We start from the raw sequence: 13,413 nt of genomic DNA on the forward strand, positions 1-13,413 counted from the left end.
AGAGGGCGGCCAGATTGGAGCAGAAGAAAGCCAGAATTTCATTTTATGATGTCTATGACATAGTAAAAAAAAAGAAAATTGTGAAAAAAAATAACAATTCAGTAAAGAGCGAAACAAGGAAGGAAAGGAAGAAAATATTGTCTACTTACAGATTTGCTAGGCCTTTGCTTTTTTTTTGTCACATTAAAATCTTTCAGGTCATCAAATTATTTTTAGTATCAAAGATCATTATGTACAAATTGTATTTCTTGAATGTTAATTTCAAGGTAGAAAGTGACGCAAACCAACTTTTGATCCCAACATTAAAATGTAATTGCCCCAGCTGTTAAAATATGAGTTAACACAATTTTTTGTCAGGTCTTTGCAGTCTCAAAATCCCTTGAATAGAGCCTGTCTGACTACAACAACAACAACAACAAAAGAGATTTCAATAAATGAACACGCTGTGTTCTGATCTCAACGAAATTCCACAATGTAGAGTTATTGACGTCTGTCCGTCTCTAAGTTATTACAAAGCCACTTCTGAGGCTTTGGGACTCTTAGGAGGCCTTTGAGAATACTGTTATCCACAAATGGAAAAAAACATGGAGGAGTAGAGAACCATCTAAAAAGTGGCCAGTCTACCAAAATTACTCCAAGAACACGGCAATTAGTTTTACCCAGTATTTGACATTATAGATGATTTGAAAGAGATTGAAAACTGACTTGGTTATGCACTCAGACTCAATAACAGGTACAAGAATGGTCAGGAATTTGTTTTAAACAATTCAGTTTGAAAGAAAATAATAAATGAATACATTTTCCTCTCCTCATACAATCTGAGGGAGAATAACGTAAAGCTTTTTCTAAAGAATAAACACTCTGATGACCAGAGAGTGGTAATTTTATTTAAATTTAAAGTTTATTTGACAAACTTTGATTTAAAGAATATTCCGTACATCTACTTAGGTTGAGGTGGTTCTAGATGCTTGATGTTGAGCTGCTGCATCAATTGAAAATCTGGTTTCTTTTGTGAGTTTGGAATCATTTCAGTGTTAGAGCACAAAGTTTTTATCACCTAGCTGTTGAGCTGAAGACTGGTTGTAAAATGCAGAGGTAAATCCACCACCATAATTAAAAGACTGAACATTATCCCCGTGTTTGTAACCATCCCCTTGACTTCTGGAAACATTTTTCTTCTCATCGTAGCCATGTAGCACAAATCGTTGGCTCCTCTGACCGTGGAACTTTTTTGCACAAGAGATGCAATCAGTCCCTTTTTAGGGCGCTACAATTTTCAAGCTGGACGTCTTTCACGGTCAGCACCTTCTGATGTTAAACTCGTTTTTTTCTGTGGACAGTGGCCTTTGCGTTCCACCACCTCCCTGTCTGCAGGTTTGCAAGTTTGGGTTAGGGGGTTGAAACTTTGACACTGTTCCAGCAGGGCTGCTAAACAACCATTAACACGGTTCTTTAGCAAAATCCAGCTAGTTCATTGCCTGAAAAGTAGTTAAATATGCATCCAACTATGACTGGGTTTCTCTTGCCAGCAGGTTGATATTACTCAGTTTTTCATGTGTTTTTTTTTTGTGTGTGTATAAAGCATGCTAACTACTCCTCCACCACTTATCCTAGTTTGTGAAACCTTCTACTCACGAAACACTATATTTATTTACCCTCCCAAACTAATTAAGTCATTTTAGAATTTTATTGTTACCAGAAATCGTTTCTTCGGTGCTGCGGCTTTGATAAGAGCACATCTTGTACCACTCGTTGCTAACCGGCTGCGCACGCGGCGTCCTTCATGATGAAATCCATAAACAAGGTTTTAAAATTCACTTAGCTCAAACTGGGACAAATCACCTGCCCGCAATTTCTGCCCCTGCAGCCAGTGTCCACTTCACTCGCCGATTCATAATAATCCAGCCTGCAACAGGAAATTGAACAACCTGCTCGGGACCCATCTGAGCACAGGACGGCGGGAGGGGAAGCGGTGCTCTGGATATTTCTCTTCGTTTGGCAGGGACACTCATGACAAATTTCCTTCCTTTATTCTTTAAAAACGATTCCTCTCAAGACTAATGGAAACCTTTATCCATTTAATACAGCTCATTTTCTCTCGTGGAGACGTAAGGCCCGGTTACATAACTTGTGGAAGGGCAGATCGAAGAAGATATTAGCTAAGATGCGCCTTCAAAATGTTCTACTGGTGTTCCCAACTCAAAGATAATGGAATATATTCTGAAATAAATTATTTTTAAAAAAATATCTGGTGTCTTTTAGGTAAGGTTTTGGTATATTTGGCCTTTTTGTCTGCCTTAAGGCCTGATTGGGGGTGAGGGAAAAGAAGCAGCTAGCCTCCATGCCTTCGACGAAAGGTCGGACGAGCAAGGCCATTCTGGCGATGCCGGCTTTGAAGGTTTGTCAGGGAGGCGGCAGGAGGTAATCAGAGGAAAGTATGTCCTCTCCTCCTCTTCCTCTTTTAGACCTCCATTAGACCAGCCTGCCTGTCGTAGAAAATTGATTTTCTCCCTCCTCTCTTGTTTCTCCTCCTTCCTTTCCCTCCTCACCCGCCTGCTCCCTCCCTCTCTCTTCTGAGGCTCGTTCATTCGCTCTCAAAAGGAGTTCTGCCAGAGAGCAGAGAAAGGAGAGAACGGCGCAGGGAGAACGACAGGTTGTTCACACATACCAGCCCCTAACAGGAGCCATGAGGGCTGGAGCCTGATCATCTGCAGAGGCCTGTGATGCTTTACACCTTCCTTTTCGCCTCTTTATTCGTCCGCCTAATCCTTTCCAGTCTTCACACTTGCAGCTACCCTCCCTCCCCATCTTGGAGCCAAGTCTTGGATCAATGCACCATTGATTTTTCTATCAATGAACATTAGTATGGATCAGGCTGCTGCTTGGACTATCCTGCCCTGAAATACTATACACACACACACACACACACATGCACACACATTCAGATTTAAACATACACGCAACATCTGCACTGTGATTTAGTTGCCATAAAGGAGAAACGGTCGACAGAAATGACGGAGGGTGGGAATTGATAAAGAAAAGATTCTAGCTGAAAACACAGCAGCCAATCAATGAGAGGCATGAAAGAAAAGGTAGGAAATGAAATCAGACAGAGCGGAGTTGGTGTTCAGAGTAAAGGAAGCAGTCATTGGTCAACTAGCTGCAAGTCGATTTGCAGCGGAATAATTTAGCCTGACTGGCAGCCGGTTGAAACTGCTGATAATGGCTGCTAATCATGACAGTGAATGTGAGCGATAGATGCACCTTTGGGTATCTTCCTTTCTTTCTTTCATTCTCCCAACTTAGACACACACACACACACACACATGCACACACCCACCCTCCTTTTTCAGTCTATAACAGGGTCCCGGTCAGGTGGAGGCTGGTGTTCTTTCTTCCTGTCACCCTCCTTTTGTGTCCAACACTGGATTTAGAACCACACAAGTCAAAAGGATCTGTTCCATCTCCCATCCTACAAAAAAAAGTCATCATCTTTAACTCCCAGTGCATGAGCAAAAAAGAAAAAAGATATCTATACTGTAGGGATATTTTTCATTTTTGAAGGTAAAATTACAGCATTTCCAAAAAACGAAAAAAAAAAAGAAAATGGACACTCGATCTCCACAACAACATGTATGTGTGATCACATCATGTCACTCCAGTGCATTCTGGGAATGTTCTGAGACGCTGTAATTGAAATTACAGCAACATGCTGTAATGTGGTTGGCATGATGGCAGGGTTTCATCTTGAAATGCAGTAAATTTATCAACTTAAGTGGAATACATTGTTTTTTACACTTTTTATAACCTGTTGCATTTAATTTATGTGAAACATTTTGGGTCCTCTTACTAGTATTAGCATAGCATAGCTATTTTGATTGCAGTTTGAGGTTAAATTGTAGTATATAGTATGCGAATTCTATAAAAAGATGTCAGCAACTGTTTCTAAAAATTACAATATTTTATCTAAAGCAAGAGAGAATATTCTTATTGATAAGCTCTGGTTTAACAACAGAAATGTGAGCTGCTTTGGTCAGATTAGAAGGAGTTTTGTTAGTTTGTCATGCAATTTTAAATGAACATAAGCTTCAGAAATTGATTCGTGTGTTATATATATAACTTACAGCAAAAAAGAAACATGGGAAGCATGTTCCTTTTTATTTTCCCTCGTTTGAAATTTTTAAATTGTAATCAGGAATATACGATTCTGAATTGTAAGTAGGTTGTGAACATTTAAGCTTTAGCTACAGTAGGCTATACTTATATCTACTTACTGTTATAAGGCATGTGGTGAAGAAAGTTTCTGAGTTGAAGCACAAATTCAGGTTTATATTTAGCTTTGAATAAAGTGGCGACAACATGCTAGCTAGTGAACTTCTTAACTCAGGGAATTGTTACCAAAGAACAGCACATTATGATGTGTGATCAAAATAGATTTTAAAAAGTGTGATAATACCTCAGCAACATTTTATACTTTTATTACAAACCTATTTAGATGTTTTGTTTTGTTTGTTTGTTTCTTTGTTTAAACCAAATGGGCAAAAGTCATATTGATGATTAAAAGTTAGTCGATTTAGTTGAAAATGTACATTTTAAAATGCTTTGGCGATAATTTACGCTTTATTAGCTGTTAAAAAATGTATTTGCTCTGACATATTGACAAGCCATTGAAATAAAAACTATTTAAATCATTCTAATAATTTTACTAATAATGTGTTTTACTGGTGTGTGCTCCTTATGATGCATAATACTGCAGACATGGATTTTAAATCATTTCATATTACCTGAATTTTTATTTATGTGTCTATTTTGGTACCACCATCAATTCTTCTGCCACATAGATCACAGAGGTGGATTAGACCACTCTAAGCTAATGGGCCCTGCTTTTTTTGTTAGCTTATAATAATTTGGTGTGTTTTAATTTCAGATATTTTGGGAATGATATAAGCCCCATAAATGAACAAACAACAATGTGCTGGATAAAGATTTATGTCTCTATGAAGATGCTCGAAAGCTTTAAAGGATCCCACATTCTGTTGTCATTTTCTGCTGCCGGTCACTGTTCCTCCTGATAAGAAAAAAAAATATTTTCTTAGAAACCCATTTGATACCGATTGTTGTCGTAACATTTTACACTTTCCTTCAAAATGATACCATTCTGTAGACACTGTATCACTAACTGTTGTAGAAATATGGCTGTAATGCTGGAAGCCACCGTAAACCGTCGTAAGAATGCGTGGCGTCGTTTCTGAAGTTGGCTGTAGCTTTAATAATTTAATTTCCTTAAAAGTTCTACTTGTCAAGCTAAAGGAGGTCAAGAAGCTGTGTTAGGCTGGTCTTAATAGAAAGCCTTTCAATGGAGGGAACTTGCATGAAAATTGATCCTCTGATAAGACCCCCCTATGTTAGGAAGCCGAAAAGCCCCAGGGCCGTATTTTGCCCTGCCTGATTGGAGAGCATTTTAATTTGGGCTGTAGAGGACACCCCTTTCCTCTGACTATCTGATGGACTAACCTTCTGTGTTGTGTGCGTGCGTGCGTGCGTGCGTGCGTGCGTGCGTGTGTGCGTGTGCGTGTAAAAACCTTGGCAAATCACACAAAACCAATGTCCTTCTTTATTTCTTTAATGATTCTCTTTCAGCAAACTATTGCATAATGTGTCTTTATTGATTTATATAAATTCTGTAACAATGCACAAACATCTTGATACAATTACCACCACTGTCCCAGGAGGTCTTTGAAACTAAAAGTGAAAAATGTGAAGTGACACGACTCTGGGCTGAAATTACACATAAAAGTATTGCTTCCAGAGGCAGTTTTAGAGTATGTTCAGAGCCAAATCTGTGCAAACCTAAAGGAGGGTTCAATAATAAAGAAGCTAAAGCCTATATTTATTGACAGCAGTGGTGAGTGTCACGCTTACTTCATGGCATGACACTTTTAAACCCATCAATGATTCCCTATTTAACACAGTGGGATAATAAAACACCAAACAAAATTTCTGATATGGCATTTTGGGTTTTAGTGCCACCCATTTTGGTGCCTGTAAAAATCTAATTGCTGTCACTCCAAAAGGAATCAAATTAATCTATCCATCAATTTTATTCACAAAGCTAAAACCAAAAACAATAACCCTACTGTCACCCATCCCTAAACATCAAAGGTCAGCAATTTGCATGACGTTTACAATGTTCAGACTGATCGCATGAAAGGAAAAAAAATGTCTCTCGTCTGATTCACATCTTCGCAAAACATTTGGTGCAAATTTTTGCACATGATTCTCCCAGGCCGGTTTCATAGCAACGGCCCTCAGGTGTTTTTCCAAACCGAATGACTCCTCACCCTTTAAATTATTTCAAAATGTCTAACCTCTAACGATCATCACATCCCAAGAGGATTAAAAACAAGAACAGAGTGTGAACTTGTTGAAGCTGCAACCAAAGTGTTCATCTTGGCTGTATTGAGCCTCAAACCCACAACTATTGCAAACCTGTGGGAGCTGGGGACCATATAAAGTGGGGAACCCTCTGACATATTATCTGAGGCTATAACCTTTCTAACCACAAACTCAAATTACTCACTTAGCTCTCTTTGATCCACACGCCCTTACTTCTGCATGATGTAAGTTTAATTACTGACAAAAATGAGTGGTTAGGTAGAGCTTCAAATAAACTATTCAGACTAAGCCACTTCATATGATTGGGTGTTTAAAACAGAACTTCTACACCAGCAGCAACTATGCTCAGCAAACACCAGGAGGCTGGTAAATCCCGTAGATTTTACTATGTGTAAAAAGCTGTCTTGACAGCTTTTAACTTTAACATGCTGTTCACCGCAAAAACAAATGTCCTCAGGAGGCGCAGTGCAGAGATAAATGTAAAAACCGCGGCTGATCTGACCAAGCCTGCCGTCCCCATGTCAGCGACGGGTTAAACATGGCGGGTCCACGGTGAATCATCTTTCGCTAAAAATAATAATATATATATATGTTTTTAAAAAAATCTAATAAATAAAAAAGAAGGAAAAGGAAATACTGCCGTAATTTGTCCAAAGTTATGACGCGAGTCGTTACACAGCTCTCCTCTCGGAGTACTGCTTGCTCGTCCTTCATGAAACACCCGCGGAGCTGCCGGGGAGGCGAGTGAAACGTGGCCGGGATCAGAGCTCACGAGTGCGGGCGCTGAGGCAGCGGCAGCCCGCTGGAAGCTGCTTTTCACCGGCAGACAGGGGGAAGAAAAGCTGCCCCTACCGGCATACATTTCGCATCGAAAATGACTAACCACACTAACTAACTGAATCCATTCAAGTTTGTATCACACACAATTAATAAAGAAATATAAATTCACTTAGAAATGTATTTATTTTTATTTATATGAGCTGCTTATTCATGCCTGGAGCCCTATTGATTCAATTTGGTCATATTTTTCTCTAGACTACGACAGGCTGGCACAGAAAAAGAGTAAGTATATACACTTACTGTTTTTACTAAACCGCAGGAGCTGTTACTGTCGCACGCGCGCGCGCGCGCACACACACACACACACACACACACACACACACACACACACACACTGAGCTCCGCAGGGTTAACCAACTTTAGCTCACTAAGCCTAAATGGGGTTACGTTTTGTAAAAACCACCACCGAGGGCTAACATGTTCTGCTTCTCGGTCATTGCTGGTTGGCTGATGGAGGTGGTGATGGTGGTTCTGGACATGACATGGTGAGTTTAAATGCGCGCTGTCGTAGAGGCATCCACATTTCCATATAAGACCCCCCTACCCTACCCTCCCCTTTCCCACATTCACACTCCCCCACGCACACACGAACACACACGCACACACAGCCTCGCCCCCCTTCTCCCTCCCCGCTCCTCCCTTCTTTGTTCCCCTCCGACGGTTCCCTCCATACGCGAGCTCCCCACGCAGAGACACCACACCACTGCCACCCAGCGGCGGAGAAGGCGCGCGTGTCTCGTGTGCGCGCGTAATCTTTGTTAATCTTTTTTTTTTTTTTTCTGTTTGCAGATGTTCCATTACAATAAATGAATAAACAAACAAACAGCAACAACAATGAAAAAAAATAATCTGGCTGCTTTAAATCAATCTCAGACGCATTCAGGGTGCACGCACCCACGCGCGCTTCTGAAGTGTCCTTGAGCAAGACTCTGACCTAATGCTGACCTCAGCGGGAATAATAGGTGAACTGGTAGCGGGTGTCGAGGGGGCATGGTCATATCATCATCATCATCATCGTCATCATGGTCATCATCAAAAGGGAGCATTATTTCTTATTTCTTTTCATCGCCGTATGTGACGGATTGCACATCAGGGTGATTCAATAAGAAGGAGAATATACGTGGGCTGGGCAGAGCGGTGATTTAATTAGCTCTGCACGCAGCCCAGTTAATGAGGTGCTTAAGAGGGAGACGTTAATTACAGATTCTATATGGTCCTGTTTGTTTCTGCAGGGCATACTTTACCGCTCATTCGTGTCTGTGCGCAAATTCATCCATTGATACGAACTGCATTTATTATTATTATTATTATTATTATTATTATTATTATTATTATTATTATGTTTCTTGAATCATTCATCAAGCAGTTTGGATGAGAGGGGAGAGGTTGTTTTTCCAACAGGGGGCAGAGTCACTCTGTGCAAACCTCGCCAGGTTCCTTCTCCCTTTAAGAGTCACGTCAAAGCTCGACACTCACAAACTAGATCAAGCAACACATGCAAACTTTTTCTTTCTTTCTTTCTGTTTTTTTTTTAAATCTCAGATCTAGCAGCCCAAAATAAAAAAAACGTGTGATCTGTGTGCTTGTTAGTTTCATAAATCAGCTTTTGACCCACATCAGACAGCTGCAAAAAAAAAAAAAAAAAAAAGGGAAGTGAAGTGCGATTTTAATATTTGAAGAATTAAACTTGTCTTCTTAAAGTTGTATTGGCGTGATCTAATGTTTGGGAGCCGTTTTAAGATGAATCAGTGACTTTAGTCTTTCTTTGGTTCCTCCAGGGGCTTCAGTGTCACACCGAGGTCTCGACCCCATCAGCCTGTTGCTTGGGAGCTGGTTTCATGCTTTTCATCGCTTAATTAAGTTTTAATTGAAGGACAATTGAGCTGTTTGATCATGGCTCACACATAATCAAATAAAACACGACAATTGCATATTTTTTCGCCCCCTCTTTATACTAATTTTCCTAAAGATTTGTTTATCAATCCTGAGGAAATAATGGAATGCTGGAGGGAGTTGTGAATCCAACAAGTCTTGCTGTTTCAACTGAGAATTTTCTCTCTGAATCAGCAGAAGAGCACACATTTATTTAATTTCATTGAGCATTTTGCCATTTTTTAAATTCTCCACCAGAAGTGATGTTTCTGGAAGAGTTCAGGAAAAAGTCAATAAAAAGGTACTTCAGATGTGACATTTTTGAGGAAAACTGAAATATGTTTTTTTTCTTTTTTCTTCTACATCATTCTGCACATTTTTAAAATACAGATGACAAATTATTCAAACATTAGTTTTCATCATTTATTCTAATACAAGTGAACTGCAGTACTTTCCATCCTTTTAGCGTGACGGTTCAAATCAATCGTGAAGAAAAGATCAGAAAATATTTTCACTTAGGAGTGACTGCTTTGCTTGACAACTGCCTTTTCAGAACAGAATTAGCTTCTGAAATCTATTTTTATAAGTTTAAATATTCCAGGTGTTTCAAATAGATTTCATCATTCTTAATACATCTGAGAAAATATGACAAAGACTGTTTTTCTCTCTAGGCTACAATTCTTGGTTTCCTGTATTAAGACATGTTCCACACTAACGCTGGAACAGATATAACAATACCCCCAGTTCAATTTATTTACTTATTTTAACTTTTTTTTGTTTTTGTTTTTTTTCTTTAGGATAGCCTATCAGTTAACATTTAAGCTTTATAACACAGCCAGGTTCAGTTAAAAATCAGGTTTGAGATTTAAGTTTATTTTCCAGATGCTTTCTCTCATGTAACAGTTTGATTCAGTCATTTTAAAGCATTAATAGAGTTAGGCTTTAATTTAGTCAGCTTCACAGCTCAAGTCGATATATTGTCTCTTCTGAGTCATCTGATCGTGAGTAATACAAAACTCTTTTTTTCTTTCTTTTTTTTTGCTTGTTTTTTGGAGGAATCTTTCTCATTGTTGGTGCACATCCGCTTTTTAAACTCTTCTTCAGCCTAGCCCTGAACATAATATAATTATAGATTAATCAGTCCAGTATCAAACTCTGTGTTAAAGGCTTTTGGAGCTCTTTCATTTCTTAACAATCCATCATGACTAAATGGGAAGATTGGCTTTCCTGAGACCGAGACCCGGAAAATAAAGCCCCCCCCCCAAAAAAAAGAATCCAGCAACTCAAAATTTCTTCAGGAGTAAGGCTGAACAAACGATTTCTAAAAATAAAAAAGTAAAATAATAATAATAATAATAATTGAGTCATGCTTTGGGAAAAAAATGCGTCAGAAACAACTCGTCTGTACCTTTGTTTTATATAGTTCTGTACAGTTTAATTTAACCAAAAAGACAGCGATGATGAAAGTATTTCATCATAGCTGTCGAATAAAAATCGAAAAGCATCTCGTCTGAACCAGGAAGTAGCATGCGCTGCCTGTTGTGGTTTCCTTACTGACTTGTGCAGCGTGTTCTTAAAGGGAAGTTTTATCTAAACAGCCATAACCATTGTTGTACTTTGAGCAATTTGGGGAATGCAGATCTAGCCAAAGAGTAGCTTGTTTTTTCTTTTTTTTTTTTTTTTTGCAAAATTTTGCAGCGTGATCTTATCCCAAAACCTATCATGATAGCAGGTGACCACCACAAATGATCTGTAATTATCTGCGTCCTTACCTCATTGGCTACAACACTCACTGTGTCTAGTAATGATTCACCGTTTGAATATGAGTAACACAGGTGAGCTCTGTAAATAAAAAATAAAAAATAGATTTGATCAACGTAATGATAAAATCTACGCCAAAAACGCCTTTCCAGATTGCCAGCAATCTGCATAATTACCGGTATGGGAATTCTGGACCAGATAACAAAGAGGTTCAAAAATAATGGGAATGCTGCGAAAAGAGAGACGTGTCGCACACACACAAATACCAACAAACACCAACAAGGAGAGAGACAGAGAGGCAGAGGAGGCTAATCTATTTCACAACCTGGAGCCAAAATGGACTTTGGACAAAGCGCAGAGTCAGAGGTCACACCGATAGTTGCTGCGGTGTGTGTGCGTGTGTGTGTGTGTGTGTGTGTGTGTGTGTGTGTGTGTGTGTGTGTGTGTGTGTGTGTGTGGCCGAGCAGGACGCTGCAGCCTCAATTCCTCCATAATAATCCCGACCATTATCTGTCATTTATAACATTACCTCATCTCTAAAACAGCATGCAGCTTTAAATAACGGCGTGAGTCCGCCATAAGACGGCGATCATGTGCAATTTAGGGAGACGGGTCAGTTTCCCCAGTGGGGTTTTAACCCGTTAATTGCTGGGAAAAAAAGAGAAAGAAAATCAGAAGAAACGATCAAGCAAAGTAGCTCATCAAAGCTGAGCACAAAGAAGGAGAAAACTAAAGCTTTCTACCAGCCGGATTACACCCACAGATCCCACAAGATTATCATATATTTCCCCACATCATAAGAATTAAATAAATACATTTTACTTTCCTTTAAAAGTCGTTCATATCCCTCAAAACATGGATTTTAAAGGACAGTGCCGGACGTCATAAGCTTTGCTCCAGACTGTTTGCTGCGTATAGATCTCAAAGTGAGCTGCAGTCATGCCTGTGAAATTCCCCTCACTCTCTCATAACGTGAAAACTGCACAGTCACATGTGAAAATGATGACTAATATGATCGCTGAGGTGTCAGATAACCGAAAATAGACCAATGCATGCAATGACATTAATTACACCATTAGACGACTGCTCTACTCAGAGCAGATTATATAACACATTATATCCAGTAACGTTTTAAAATCGTTTTCCTTCCAACTCATTAAATGTCACTTTCACTTTTTTTTTTGCAAGTTCTGCTTTGCGTTCTCAAAAACAGGCTGTGTAAAAAAAAAGTAGCTATAAGCAAAACTTTTATCTTCACAAAAACGTGCAATCATATAATTTTCAAAATTGATCCACAATTTACGAGCATCATTAAGATTTTATGCTGTTTTGTTGAATCAAAAATGCTCTGTAACATCAAATTAGGATTTGCAGAACTGCCTTTCATCCAAGTGCTAAAGTGACAGACAATCTCTGTTTTATTTTAATACATTCCCCTCAAAATAGTTCATATATTTTTGGATTAAATCATTAAAGCTCAGTGATTAAACCATTATAACTGCTGTTTTAAAACCACCCATAATATTCCAATAACATAAAGTATAATAACGTAGCCTGTTTTAAACAGTTTTTGTTTTCTTCCGGACAGCGTTTTCACAGGAACAGCACATAAAGATGAAACTCAATCCCAGAGGGAAAATCTAACCACACACAGGAGGGAGAAAACATTCACATGCAGTGCCAGCCCAAGGCATAAGCAAACTAAGCCCTGGCTTAGAGATTCTAAATCGTCAGGATCTCAATGAAAGGCTTGAATTTGAACTCAGGTCATGGATGCACGTTTTTACACTGGTTTGTTGAGAAGGAGTGTGTTTGAGGAGTGAATTTGATTTGATGCTTTCAGCACAGAAAAAAATAAAAGATTTTAAATTGATAAGAATTTAAAGGAACTGGCAAGATTACCTTTCTATTTGACTTGAACTCCACTGTTTGATTATTGTGTTCCCATAGTAACAATCTGATACTAAGAGTTCAAACTTGTCTTTGTGTTTTGAGCTCGGTTTGACGACAAGTCACATCTTGACAAATAATAACCAACTACCAAAGACTGCGTCTATAAGCTCAGCCAATTAATCGACGTCCTAACCCCGTAAGTAAACGCTGTTAGTGGGGGGTTGATGCTTCTAACAGGAAGAGGGGCCCCAAATTTAACTCAGCTTGAGACCCCAAACCACCTGCAGCCAGTGCTGCTGGTACAGTTTCACCTGATCGTAAAGTCATTTCCTCCAGCTGTAGCCAGCCAGTCACTGTTGAGCTGGACGTGTCACTGCCGAGTTAAAGGAAACCAAAGTAACGTATAAATCAGCGGATGCACCATTCAAGCTTTAAACATCACATTGGGAAAGGATCTCAAATCTGCTTCTGTGTGATTTGAAAATAAAAATAAATAGAGCAGAGAATGTTTTCATTACTGAGACGGAAAGACCTCCACGCTGCAGCGCGCCAGGTATAGGGAAGGTCACCCGTTTTTAATCTGCGCCCTTATCAGACAGATACAGCTGCAGAAACAGATGCATTGTGTATTTTTTTAATTTTATTTTATTT

Source organism: Poecilia formosa, unplaced genomic scaffold (genome assembly GCF_000485575.1).
Source record: "Poecilia formosa unplaced genomic scaffold, Poecilia_formosa-5.1.2 Scaffold22, whole genome shotgun sequence".
Taxonomy (NCBI): domain Eukaryota; kingdom Metazoa; phylum Chordata; class Actinopteri; order Cyprinodontiformes; family Poeciliidae; genus Poecilia; species Poecilia formosa.